Raw genomic sequence first — 11,457 nt, 5'->3', positions numbered from 1 at the left:
AAATAAATATTCAAAATTTTTTAATAAATTGAAATAAAAATAAGTTGAATCAGTAATTTAAAAAAAAGTCAACCCCTGAAAACAGCAACAATCCTTCAAATGGTACAGCTACTTTGGATGATAGTCTGGAGGTTCCTTACAAAGCTATAAACATAATCTTATCATATGATCCAGCATTCACGCTTCTTGGTATTTACCCAAAGGAGCTGAAAACTTAGCCACACAAAAATGTGTACATAAGTGTTTATAGCAACTTTATTTATTATTACCCAAACTTGGAAGTAATTACCAAAACTTGGTAGGCAAATGAATAAACAAACTGGTGCATCTAGACAATGAAATATTATTCAGTGTTATCAAGCCATCAGCTATATAAAGCATGAAAAGACATGGAAAAAAGTTAAATGCATATTACTAATGAAAGAAGCCAATCTGAAAAGGCTGCATACTGTACGATTCCAACTATCTGACATTTGGAAAAGGCAAAACTAAGGAGACAGTAAAAATATCAGTGATTACCAGGGGCTAGGGATTGGAAGGGATGAACAGGCAGATCACAGAGGATTTTTAGAGCAATGAAAGTATTCTGTATAATATGATAATGGTGCATACATGTCATCATACATTTATCAAAACCCATAGAGAATGTACGACACCAAGAATGAATCCTAATATAAATTATGGACTTTGGGTGATAATGATGTGTCAGTGTAGGTTTATCACTTTATAATAAACTTACCACTCTGGGTTGTGGGATGTTGATAGTTGGGGAGGCTGGAGCTTTGATGGGAAAGAAAGGGAGCAGAAGGAACTTTCTGTTCTTTCTGCTCAATTTTGCCATGAACCTAACACTGCTGTTTAAAAACAAGGAAAGTCTACTTAGAAGAAAGCAACAATCTTTGATGGTTTCACAATTGTTTTACCAAACATTTGAAGAAAGATAACAAAAATTTTAATAAAATATTAGCAAACTTGGGTGTCTGGGTGGCTCAGTCAGTTAAGCATCTGACTCTTGATTTTGGCTCAGGTCATGATCTCACGGTACATGAGCTCAAACCCCGTGTTGTAACCTGAGCCGAAATCAAGAGTTGGATGCTTAACTGACTGAGCCACTCAAGTGCCCTTGAAAATCCACTTATGACAGAGGTGGTATTACAATTTAGACTAAAAAAATGTTCTGGGGCAACTGACTGTAGATTTGGGAAGAAGATCACTTTCACACACATATTCAAAATTATGTATGATAAAGACTCACGTGTGGAAAACAACATCTTAATATCTTTAGAAGAAAATAAGAGGTTATTTTTATGACATTGAAGTGGGAAAGAAATTTCCTAAATAAGATATAAAAGCAAAAGCCACCAAAGAAAAATTTGATTACATTAAAATGTAAAACATATGTAGAACAAAAGTCAATACACATAAAATGAAAAAAAAAGACAATGCATAGACTGAGAGAAGATATTTTCAAGGCATGTAACTGACTACATCAAGAGCCCCATCCCACCCCCACTTTCTTGCTTCCATAGGGTTTATCAATGAAGAGCCCAACAGACTGGAGGCAGGCAGATGTTATGAAGTCAGAGCATCTATTCTCTCAGTATCCATGGGTGTTCCCATAACTGGCTATGACTTTCAACCAAAGTCCACAGCTCCTGAAGGAGCCCTCTCCACATAGCCTCACTGTCCCCAGGTTCCTTCTGTGTCCTATCAGCCTAGGGGTACAATGGCACCCATATTAGGAGTTTGGTTTCCCTAAGCCCTGCCCACACCTTTTTTACACTTGCTCCTAATTGCTCAATTTAAGTTTGCCATCTGCTCTCTTCTGGGACACTGACTGGTGTACGTGGTACAAATTCTGCTTTTAACCTATTAGGCATGTTACTTAACATGTCTGACCCCAATTACTTCATCTATAAATGGTGCCGCCATGGGAATTAATTTAAATGATCTACATAAGCTCCTCAGTGCAGTATTCAGCATGATGACCAGTCAGTAAATTGTTACTATTATTATTGTGGTGGTGGTGGTTATATTGTTGTTTCTAATATTTCTTCATTGCTACTCAGTGATCTAAATGTCACCTAACCATAGCTGGGCAAAAACACCAAAGCTGAACCTAAACAGGATAGCTAAAACATAATTTGCTATCAGGCTTAAAGAACTTCTCAGGGTTTTCCTAAGCTCACTGTCATACTAATCAATGTGAAACCTTCTTCATCATGTGGAATTACATAATGTTGTTGTCTTCTGTCTACCTATGGTGAATGGGCCAGTCCAGTTCATCTCCTGCAACAAAAGAAGCCTTCATTATTTGCAAGATGAGGCCGCACCAATCATTCACATTCCACAGACACCTGCAGGTATGTCAGCCACAGCAGTCAGTGATGCTCTTACACATGCAGGTCTCCATAAATAGCAGCCAACACAAACCAGGGGTGGAGACTGGCCAGCACCCACCCCTACACCTGTGTGCAACTCTCCCAGTTGTAGACCTCATGGGTCAGTTCTGCCGCTCAGTCACCATGATGTGGGTCCTTACGTACCTAATGACATTCATGATCAGGAAGATTGTCTCCATTTCAATTCAATTTTATATACACATTTGAAAAATACTACAAGTTACAACATGAAATAAATGCTTTAATTGGTATGACATACTGAACTATTTCAGGAAAATTATGCAATGTGGTAAAACAACATAGTAAACACCTGTGTCATGGAAGGGGGTGGCAAATTTTAAACTGTATGTATTTATAAATCACATATATCTGTCTCATTTTATTTTTAGGGGATATTTATTCTCCTCCCGTTACAGTTGCATAGTGTCTAAGATCTGTTAGAGTGTTAGACCATAGAATTTGTGAGGAATGAGGAAGGGGACCATTCTAGGGTGATAGACATGATCTGTATTCTGGTCAGAATGCTGGCTACATGGATCTATGCATTTTTCAAACTCATAGAACTGCACACTTACTATCTGGGCATTTGCCTATAGGTATTAACTCAATTTTAATTGAGTTTACAGGAACATGTAGAGGAATAAAAAAGTTAAAACACAAATTCTAAAAGGTTACACTGGAAGGTATATCCCATTGTACCAGTCTCTTTATGATGGAATACAATCTTGAAACACTAAGAAAATCAATCTCATCCCCCCAGAAGTTTGGTAAATAATGGAAGGTAAGAGGAGGTGAGTCAGAGACCTCAGAGTAGCAGTGGGAGTCAACTGAAGATTAGGCCTCTGCTGGGAGTGTACTGCCTACATAATTACAGGGTCAACGCCTCAATTATCTGTGCTCATTCAGAGTGGGGTTGACCCAATGACACCCTAGGCTTTCTGGAAAAGGCTTTGGCCCCTAAGGGATCCCAATTTTTTTATGAGCATGTGCGCAAAAGCCTCTAGGGTTACCCCTGAGGGCCCAAACACAATTAGATCTATTCTGAGGTGGCTCAATGGGAAAACTATAAGTTATTGACTGACAGACCCTCAAGGTTCTTAAACATTTTAATCAACAATTTGGATGAGGGCATAGAAGATGCATTTGCCAAATGTTCAGAAGCCACACACAGGGATGAGACCACCAGTAAGAGGGGCCAGAGACTCATAATTCACATCCCCTAAACAGGAACAATGATGGGGCCCAAGCCAAAAACTTAAACTAGAATAAACTAAAAACAAACTACCATCAGGCGCAAAAGCCAATTGCCAAATCCAGGGTGGGAGTGGGGACACCTGACTTGGCAGAAAAGAAGCCCAATGGTTTTCACTGATCACACATGCAGTTGTGCATCAGTGGTGTAGTACAGTTGGTTAAAAATTGAACACATTGACAGACAGTCTGCTAAACTCAACATTGATGCTCTCCTCTTGTCACAGGTGCTACATCTTAAGAGTGACATTGACAAAGTGGAGTGTCGGCCAGAGAGGGGGATCAGGTGGAAGTAGATACCTGCCCTACCAGAAACATTTTAGGAAATTCATTATGTAAGCTGAAAAAGAGTAAAGAGGTACAGGTTAGGTGACTGACCATCTTGGTTTGCCTGGGACTGAGGGGAGTTTCCAGACAGACACAGAACTTCCAGGTTTAAAACCTGTGCGGTCTCTCTCCCTGGCTTGCAGGTGGTCACCTTCTCACCGTGTCCTCACATGGTGGAGAGAAGGAGCATGCTCTGGTCTGTCTTCTGCTAATAAGGACACTATCCCTTCATGGAGAATAGTGTTGCCCTCATAACCTCATCTAAACCCGATTATCTCTCAAAGGTTCCACCTCCGAATATCGTAACAGTGGGGGCTAGGGCTTCAATATATGAATTTGGAGGGTGAGGAACACAAACATTCAGCCCATAACAGAGAGATACCAAGCTATGGGTGCCAGAGCCATGAACCTCAATACCCACCTCCAGACACCGAAGGCAGAAGCCTAGGAACCAGAGTTAGAGGGGTCAAGAGTCATGATGAAGGGTGGAGTGGTCAGACAGACTCAGGCCAGAATCCCACCTTCACCACTTCCTGGCTGTGTGATTTGGGCTTATTATTAAATTAAATACCCTCTGAGCCTTAGGTCTGTCATGTGTAAAATGACCAATCTAAGACATGGCATTGTACCCGACCTAGAGTAAGTCCTCAGGAAAAGGTGGTTAACAATTGTCATCACCATCGTCGTCAGTATCAGGGAGCATGCTCACATACATCCCAATGACTTCTCTTCTTTCCAGGACTTCATGCTCCTTGAGGCAGGCAGAGCCCTCACAAGTACCAAAAACCTGACGGAAAGAGGCCCTGTCTGGTCAGGGGTTAGTTTTCTCACATAAGAGAGTCTGGAGTCCTGCAGCCACTTGGGGATACCACTAGAGAGGCAAGGTCCTTCTCTCTCCTGCTCCCCCTCCCTCGGTGCATAGCTTCTGTGGTGGCAGAGTGGCTGCTGTATCTCCAAGCCTACCGTCTGCATTCCAGGAAGGAAAAAAGAAAGGGGTGAAGGGCAAAGGTCCATAACAACACCCCAGCTAAGCCAAACCTCTATTTAAAAAAATTTTTTTTGATGTTTATTCACTTTTGAGACAGAGAGAAAGAGAGAGAGAGAGCACGAGTGGGGGAGGAGTAGAGAGAGAGGGAAACACAGAATCCAAAGCAAGCTCCAGGCTCTGAGCTGTCAACACAGAGCCCAATGCGGAGCTTGAACCCACAGACCGGGAGATCATGACCTGAGCCGAAGTCGGACACTTAACCTACTGAGCCACCCAGGTGCCCCTAAGCCAAACCCCTTTTAAAAGCCATCCTGGAATCATTGTGTGGAAACCCCTTGGATGTCATTGGACAGGATCAGGTCACACAGCTACCCCAGCTGCAAGGGCCCTGGCGCAGTATTCAATGGATACATTGCAATCCTGAACAATACTAGGGTTTAGCTAGTAAGGAAGAAAAGGAGAATGGATATTGGGTAGGCAGAAAGCAGTGTCCCCCCCCCCCCACCCATCTACCTCTTCTGCACTATACATTCGTCACCTCCCCACCTCACTTCTCAGGGAACGAAAAAAACCACTAGTCCTAATGGCACAGCCTGAGTATGCAGCCCTAAACAGGAGGGCACACGGACATCAAGAAGAGGGTGAGTGCAGGCTGTAGTGCTGTGTCTTGGCAAGGAGCTCTGTGACTCCCAAAGCAGAGGTGGTCACAGTTAACATTGAGCCCAGGAGATTTTCCTTTAAGAAAAGCAGCCCAGTTGGACATGGAAAAAGGATTGGGTAAGTCTTTTTTTTTCTCAAGACTTTGGTGGAATTGGCATAACTATTAAAAAGAATGTTCTTTAACGCAGGACCCTGTGTTCTAAAAACAAAAACAAAATGATTGAAGAGTGGGCTAAGAGGAAGCAGCCTTGTGCAGAGTGGGTAATATATGGCTTGTGTCGCGATGAAGAAATACAAAACAGCTAGTCCTGGTTAGACGATTGACAGTTCTGACTGTCTTGCTCAGCCCATGTCAGCCCATGCCTGGAAGGTGCCAACAAGTGTACCTACACTAACCAGGTTGCCTCCGGGCATCCCCCACACAGGCACTCAGAGATGAGATGTATACGAAGGTAGTTCTCCATCATGTCAACTGCAACTTCCTGAACCAGTGGTGTTTGAAGTCTGATCCCTGGGGTGGTACCAGCAGCATCAGCATCCCCTGGGAACTGGTCAGAAGTGCAAAGCCTCAGGCCCATCCTGGACCTACTGGGATTCTGATGCATATACAGGTTTGAGAACCACTAGCCTAAGTCACTGTCCAATAGCAGGGATGTATTCAATAAGAGCAATCGTTCTATGGCTTTCTAACACATTTCACAAGAGACCCATTAAAGCCAATAAAAAGAAGGGGCACCTGGGTGGCTCAGTCGGTTAAGCATCTGGCTTCAGCTCAGGTCATGATTTCACAGTTTGTGGGTTCCAGCCCTGCGTCAGGCTCTGTGTTGACAGCTCAGAGCCTGGAACCTGTTTCAGGTTCTATGACTCCCTCTCTCTCTCTGCCCCTCCCCTGCTCATGCTTTGTCTCTTTCTCTCTCAAAAATAAATAAACATTAAAAAAATTTTTTTTAAGCCAGTAAAAAGTTAAATCAGGACTCTGAACTATGTAATAAATTCAGAGTTTAGGGTAGGAGATGAATCAGGGAAACCCTCCACAGGCCTGTAATTAAATTTGTAGTTCTTAATGTTATTTCTTTTATTATTCTAATCACAACATGTCTTTTTATCTGTCTTGAAAGGTATAGCAAAAAATGATTTATTGACAGAAATTGATCTCATTAGAGTTTTGGCCCCAAGTATAGGGATAAAATGCACTGAAAAGTTTTGCATATTCCCGTCATTGTTATAGCCTTACTTAGTGAGACAGGCCCCAGTTTTAATATCATATCTATTATGGGCTGAATTGTGTCCCCACCAAATTCATGTTGAAGTCCTAACCCCGAGTACTTCTGACTATATTTGGAGATAGGACTTTTAAATAGGTAATTCAGGTAAAATGAAGTCATTAGGGCAGGCCTTAATCCACTATGACTGGTGTCCCTATAAAAAAAGGAGATTAAGACAGACACACACAGTGGGAAGACCACGGGAAGAGACAGCAAAAGTGGCTATCTGCAAACCAAGGAGAGAGGCCTCACATGAAACCAACTCTGCCAGGACCTTAATTTCAGACTTCTAGCCTCCAGAGTTGTGAGAAAATTAATTTCTGCTGTTCAGTTCACCCAGTCTGTGGTGCTTTGTTATGGCAGCCCTAGCAGACTGAGATGACATACAAAAAGACTTATGAGTAAGTAGGGCCTTGCCTAATAATTACTGTTGTGGCAGACCTTTGTGCTGTTCCAAATATTTCCAGCTTGCCACTTCCTGGGAAACGTAATGATATTGTACCTTCCCACCCCCTGAAGAAGTTAGGCATGGCCATATGCCATGCTTTGGCCAATAAAATGTGACAGGAATTTTAAGAGCCTGAGCACGATTCCCCCTGGTCCTTTTCCCCTCCACCACAGCAAGGAGCAATGCTCCCAAAGAGGCTATTCCTTCACCTGCTCCCTGGAACAAGTGATACAGGCCAGCCCCCAGCCAACCTGTGATGGAGTGGTAGTGAGAGCAACACAATATACCTTTGCTGTTTTAAGTCCTGAGACTGACGCATTGTTCACTATTGCAGCATACCCTAGCCCATCCTGACTGCCACATTGCTTTACTCACAATCTAAAACATGAGCCATCTCATTTATCAAATTTCAAACATTTGATTGTCTCATTTAATTCAGAAAATAGGCATAAAAATTAAACTATCAGTCTTTTTTTGTTTGGATTTTTTAAAACCCCAAAAAAGCTGAAAAATAAATAAAATGTGAAGTAAATAAAAAGGAACTACTGAAGTATAAAATAATAATAAAATAAAATAGGTAATAAGTCCATGTATGATACCTGCATGCTGGGGAGAGAGCACAGGGCTTCTTGTAGAGGGTGGGAAGATGTCACTGAGATTAGTCCAAAGGAAGGACAATCCAGCAAGCCTCTCTGCAATGGGGAGGCACAGCTAAAGGAGAGTATAATCACAGTGTTCCATACTGGTTCTTCCTTCTGATTATCATCTAATTTACCCCCAAACCAGCATCTTATACAGAAGAGGCTGAGGCCAGTTAGGGTGGCTGAGCTGGGCTAGAAGTCTTTCCTCCTGCCTCTCAGACCAGAACCCTCTGCACTCTTCTGTACTTTAAGTCTTTTAAGAATCAAAAGGTAGAGGGGTGCCTGGGTGGCTCTGTTGGTGGAGCATCCCTTGATTTCAGCTCAGGTCATGATCTCCTGGTTCATGAGATAGAGCCCCACATCAGGCTCTGCACTGACAGCATGGAGCCTGTTTGGGATTCTCTCTCTCTCTCTCTCTCTCTCTCTCTCTCTCTCTCTGCCCCTCCCCTGCTCATGCTCTCTCTCTCTCTCTCTCTCTCTCTCTCAAAATAATAGCCCATAGTCCATAATAGTGTCTGCTTATCCTAAAGTCTGATCATTTCTGTTATTTACCAGTGAAAATCATTTTTGAACTAGTTATTTATTTCCAAAAAAATAATGTTCATATAATCTAACTCACTTTGTGCACTGTGGATTCTTTTATTTGTAATTTTTAAAAATTTTCTTTTAATGTTTATTTATTTTGAGGGAGAGAGAGAGAGAAAGCTTGTGAGGGAGAGACTGTGGGAGAGCGGGGGAGGGGCATAGAGAGAGAACCCCGAGCAGGCTCCACACTGCCAGCACAGAGCCCTACTCAGGGCTCAACTCACAAATATGAGATCATGACCTGAGCAGAAATCAAGAGTTGGACCCTTAACTGACTGAGCCACCCAGGTACCCCTGTGTACTGTGCATTCTTCTCAGCCTAGGCATGTGGAAACTTCTGGGGGAACTTCTAAGAACAAAATGCCTCTTTCTGGGCTTCAGGGTCTTCTGTCTGTTTCCTTTACCTCAGGTAGCCGCTGGCACCATCCCAGTCAGCTTCACTGCTGTCCTGAGCTTGGCCTTCCCTACAATTCATTCAGGCCACCCCTTCTGCCTGGAACAGTCCCCCAACTTGATGTTCTCACAACTTGCTGACTCTTCTAAACCCACCACAAATGCAGCTTTTCTGGAAGAACTTCCCAACTTGAAGCTACCCCTACTGCATCATTACATTGCAAGGAACTTGCCTGACGTCTGCTTATATATAAGTTGTCTAGGCGATTGTGTCATCTATTTATCAGTCAGGTGGTTTACTGTATCAGTATTCTGTTCTTACTATTAGACACATGCCCTGTCATGTACTCTGTGGAAAGAATGGTGAGAAGGGAAAAAAATACAATGTGGGTTTTCTAACACATTGTCCTGTTATCTAGGCTGCTATACGTGGGCAGATGCAGTCCTCTGCGGTATGCGGAATTGGTTTTAGTTGGCCCTGATAACATACTCTATGAAGTTTAGTGGTGAGCACTAGCGTCATAAACAGAGTTTCAAAAATCGATCACTCCAGAGAGTTCATGGTATACAAATATGAACAATTACTAGGGATTTTTCTTTGAAAAACATGAAATCCTAAGTAGTACCGCCAGGGGAAAAAAAAAACTTTAAAATTCTTTATTTCACTCTGTAATGAATATAGCATCTTCTCAAGAAAGAATAAACTTTACAGTTTCAAGCTTTACTTAAGTATCTTTTGCTTGGAAAATTAAAACAGTCCCAACTTGTCATTTATTTTACATCACAGTTTATAAATCAAGTTGAATGTTAATTCATTCTTGGAATGGCAAATATCCTGTCCTAAGTGATTGATGGAAGGATCAATGATGGAAAATGCCAAGCAAAATTCATTAGAAAATGTATAATTGATCTATAAAGATGCTGCATTCCTAACTAGCATTACATGCAAAAATGAGGACTTATTTGGAAAATTGCAAAATCCAACACCTTGGGTACTGACATTAATCTGCTCAAATGCTGCAGTGACGCCGAATCAGGAGTGGTCAGGCAAATAGGTTGTCCCCACTCACTGTGTACCTTAGCTAACAACCAGTGTTGCAATCACCAAATAATTTGAATATAGAAAGCTTGATGCTTTTTATTTTCTTTAGATGCCACCAGTTTCTGGCCATCCCAAATGCTCCTCATACAACATCCTAAGGCCCAAGCTGTTGAGTTCCTCCTGAGGGCCTGAAGTCTAGCCAGGCTCACTGAGATATGAGAAATGCCCACACATCAGAACCAAGAAAAACCAGAATAAAAGGAAGCTTTCACTAGTGGTAACAGAGACAACCCACTACTCCCCTTTAAAAAAATGATCCTTGAATTTCACACTGAAGATTGAGTGGCTCCTTCAGTATTCTTCTCTCAAAACAAAATAATCCCAACTCCTCTGACCACAAAGTCATATTTTCCCATCATTCTTTAGGCTTTTTGTTTTGTTTTATGTAATCCAAACCCCTCCACCTTGAGTCTCTGGTTGTAGAATGTACAAAATAGTGCTTGGAGAAACAATGGGCCACACCTGAGTGTGGACCCCTTTCCTGACCCTTGCTGGTAATGAGACCTTGGGCAAATCGTGTAACCTCTCTCTGGCTTCCAGTTTAGTCCTCTAAACTGTGGAGATTGAAGGAGGTAATTCTGTTACAGAAAGCATGTAGCATCATATCTGAAACACAACTCCCCAAAATACTATTTTCCCTCTTTCCCCAAATCAACCCTGTAGTGAAGTCAGTTGTCTATAACTGTGCTGTCTAGTATGGTAATCAGCCACAAGTGGCTACATATATTTAAATCAATTAAAATTACATAAAATTAAAAATTCATTCTTCAGTTGCACTAACCACATTTCAAACACGTGGTAACTACACGTAACTAATGGCTCCCATATTAGACAATGCAAATAGAGAAACCTTTTTACTCTAAAGTTATTTTGGATAGTGCTGGTTACCTTACCCACTTGGATTTGGAGGCTTCCAAACACATCAATTTCAGTCTCTAACTAAACTATGTCATGTGAAATCTTTCCTTGGTGACAGTAATAAATGCAACTACTCTATTTTATATCACATCTCTTTTATTTTTTTTTTAGTTTTTAAAGTTTATTTATTTATTTTGAGAGATAGAGAGAGAGAGAGAGAGAGCAAGCAAGCAAGGGAGGGGCAAAGAGAGAGGGAGGGAGAGAATCCCAAGCAGGTTCCACACCTGTCAGTGCAGAGCCCAGTGCAGGCCTTGAACTCACAAACTGTGAGATCAGGACCTGAGCTGAAATCAAGAGTCAGACACTCAACCAACTAAGCCACACAGGCACCACCTTTTTATTTTTTTTATTTTATTTTTACTCCAGCTAAGGCAGCAGAAGAGTGGATTTTATTGTACGTGGGTCACATTCAACCACAAATGAAAACAGAATTAGTCCCAAAGGTCACAGGTCCAAAGCAAAGGATCAAAAGGGACT

This window comes from Neofelis nebulosa, chromosome 5, assembly GCF_028018385.1.
Source record: "Neofelis nebulosa isolate mNeoNeb1 chromosome 5, mNeoNeb1.pri, whole genome shotgun sequence".
Lineage (NCBI taxonomy): Eukaryota > Metazoa > Chordata > Mammalia > Carnivora > Felidae > Neofelis > Neofelis nebulosa.
Note: the sequence above shows the minus strand (reverse complement) of the source record.